Source organism: Mus caroli, chromosome 1 (assembly GCF_900094665.2).
Source record: "Mus caroli chromosome 1, CAROLI_EIJ_v1.1, whole genome shotgun sequence".
Lineage (NCBI taxonomy): Eukaryota > Metazoa > Chordata > Mammalia > Rodentia > Muridae > Mus > Mus caroli.
The window spans coordinates 57,124,846-57,127,560 of NC_034570.1; the positions used below are offsets into that span (position 1 = coordinate 57,124,846).

Below are 2,715 nucleotides of genomic sequence, written 5' to 3' on the forward strand. Positions count from 1 at the left end.
TGTCCTGGAACTCACTTTGTAGACCAGGCTGGCCTCGAACTCAGAAATCCGCCTGCCTCTGCCTCCCAAGTGCTGGGATTAAAGGCATGCACCACCACCGCCCAGCTACATATACAATTTTTGAAACTCTAAGAATATGAAGCTGATCACAAGCATTAAACATATTACAAAATAGCAAGATTTCTTTCAACTTTTAAAATAGGCTGGGAAAGGGGACTCAAAATGATTTTTCTTCTATGCAGTTTGCTCTAAGAATAAAGGCCAGTGATAACAGAAATAATGGGTTTAGCTACACACATACATGAAAACACCCTAGTCAATAAGCAATTTCAATTAATCAATAATGATAAAACAACCAGTACAAGTAATTTGCATTTTGATACCAACTCCATACCATCTTCAAATATCAAGACTTTCTTAGGCACAATTCTAAATGACTGGATATCTAAAAAGGAGCCCTCTTTTAGACAAGAGCAAAGGGTCCTTGGTAGGAATCGTGTAAGGAGCCTCAGAGTGATGCCTGACAGAAGCCAGCGCAGACCAGGGCATGGATTATCCCGATGCTTTGCGATGGTCAGGCAGCTTTTCACTAACTGCTCTGTAGACTGGACCACCTCTGCCAGCAACCTCCAACCTGCAACCAAGCAGGGCACAAGAGCACCAGCACACGCACGCACGCATGTACATGCACACATGCACACACAAGCTCTGAGAGAAATGTGGAAATTTTAAAAAAGAACTAATAAAAGAAGTCAAATGAACTCTCCACACATGCCCACACTGGGGCCGGGGGTGGCAGGGCCGCATTGCAATTTCAACATAAAACAACACCCAGGTGAGGTCAGTTGTAGCCTCAATAAACAGCCTATCCTTGGAAAGAAAAGAAACCCTTGATTTGGAAACTTAAGTTTACTCCACGAAAGAAAAAGAAGAGAAAAAAAGTTTCAGAGCTGATGGCACCAAAATAGAATCAAAAAAATCTAGTTCTTTTACAGGGTAGGCCAAAGCCAAACTCTAATGGTCAGTTCACAGGGTTCCTTCACAGACAACACCACCCCCCAAACTGGAGCAGTAAGAACTTTACGATTTCATAAAACCCCATGGTTTCTATTCTAGAGTGACACCTAAGGACATCACCTAAACCTAAATAGGCTCAGAACAGATCGGGCATTGCTCCTTGCGCTGCAGGTAGACCTTACTTCACCAGGCGCCCAGCCCTCCAGGTCCTTCCTCCCAGTTTTGAATGCTCTGTCTGTCAGCCGAGGTCTCCCCCATGGCTTCAGCGTCTGAGTCGGTTCTAACCGGACAAGTGACCAACTAAGAGGGGTAAAGTCCTACCACGGAGGGCAGGGGACTGCTCCAGAAGCCTGCCTGGTCCTGCCCCTCTCCCTGACAGTTTGCTCTCTGCTCTCTTCTTAACTACCTTCCTGCCGGAGCTGTCCAGAGAGGGAGACTGAGGACCCAAAGGAGTCCGGGAGAGAAGGTGGGGGTAGTAATAAAGACACAAGTAGCACCCCCACGGCTCCTTGGTGGGGTGCCGGATTTTTTTTAAAAAAGGGGGGAAAAGGAGGGGAGGCCGATGGACCCAGACTTTGCAATAGAAACAGCACCTGAATCTACCTCCTCCCTTCCCCACCCCCGAAAGCCCAGTCACTAACTAATAAAGCTAAGAAAAACCCCTTGAAAACTTTTCCAAACCGGAAGAGAAGGCTTCTCCCCGGGCCCCGGAGCTCTTGGGGAATGGGCTGGAGTTGGCAGCCCCGTCGGGGATCGCGGGGAGCGGGGTGGGGCGCGGCGCGGGCAAGGGGTGCAGGCGGAGTACCTTGAACGGACAGGAACTGGCAAAGAGTTTCGAGCCAGCCGAGTGCTCGCCCCCCGACGCCCTCGGGGGTCCCGGGCGCTAGGACCGGGGCTCCCCGGAGAGAAGGCGGCCTCCAATTCGGGCCTAAAAGGAAACTTTCCGGGCCGCGGCTGCACCTGACTCCTCGCCGCCCCTCCACCCCACGCCCGCCAGGCCGCCCGCCCCGCCCCGGCCAGGCCGCCCAGAGCGCCGTGGAGCGGGGGGGATAAATAAACCCAACAGTTACCGGAATCCGGGGGCCCCGTCTGCACGATGCCCGGGGACGGGGAGCTGCCGCACGGTCCCCACTCCAAGGCCCCGCCGCCCCGGTCCCCGCCGCCCAGCCTTCCGTCCCGCGGGAGAGCTTGGGGCCGGCGCAGGATGCAGCCCGGCCGCCCGCCCCGAGGCCCCGGGGGACCCCAGGGGCGCGGGAGGCCTGTGGCGCGGGGGCAGGGCGCGGCCGCCGCGGGGCCCGAGGCCTAGGGCGCCCCCCACTTCCGCAGCACTCCCGGGGCCCGGCCCGCGCAGGCCGCGCCGCTCGCCGCGCTCAGGCCGCCGCCGGAACCCCCGCCGACGCTGCCCGCGGGCGCCCCCGAGGCCCCCAGTGCCCCATCCCCCGCCACCCCAGCGCCGGCCCCACTCACCCTTTCATTCTCCGCCCGCGGCCTGGCGTGGGCCGGCGAATCCCCGGCCTCACGTAAGCGCGCTCGCCGCCCGCCCTGCCTGCGCGGCCCAGCCCGCCGCCCTACGGGAGCCCGGGGATGTGGGCCGGGCCTGGGGCCGCCTCTGCTTACCTTTCAGCTGCTTTTTTTTTTTTTTTTTTTTTTTTTTTTTTTTTTTTTTTCCTCCTTCCTCCCCCCCCAACCCCCCCTCCC

The 2,715-nt window shown here is 57.0% G+C and overlaps 1 protein-coding gene and 1 long non-coding RNA gene across 8 annotated transcripts in view; one reads left to right on the forward strand and one right to left on the reverse strand.

The window, feature by feature from the left end:
- Ino80d (INO80 complex subunit D) overlaps nucleotides 1-2,611 on the reverse strand; it is a 63,996-nt gene extending 61,385 nt beyond the window's left edge. For 3 of the 7 annotated variants that reach the window (XM_021169692.2, XM_021169608.2, XM_029474906.1), the window contains exon 1: nucleotides 2,485-2,611. The gene's annotated coding sequence lies outside the window, so the exon portion shown is untranslated. Of the gene's footprint in view, nucleotides 1-1,199; nucleotides 1,251-1,822; nucleotides 1,967-2,087; nucleotides 2,229-2,484 lie in introns of those variants that run through there. The other 4 variants (XM_029474904.1, XM_029474898.1, XM_029474893.1 and 1 more) reach the window with 3 other exon arrangements.
- LOC110299906 overlaps nucleotides 1,396-2,715 on the forward strand; it is a 2,249-nt gene continuing 929 nt past the window's right edge. The window contains exon 1 of the long non-coding RNA XR_002378533.2: nucleotides 1,396-1,483. This is a non-coding gene — a long non-coding RNA (uncharacterized LOC110299906). The remainder of the gene's footprint in view (nucleotides 1,484-2,715) is intronic.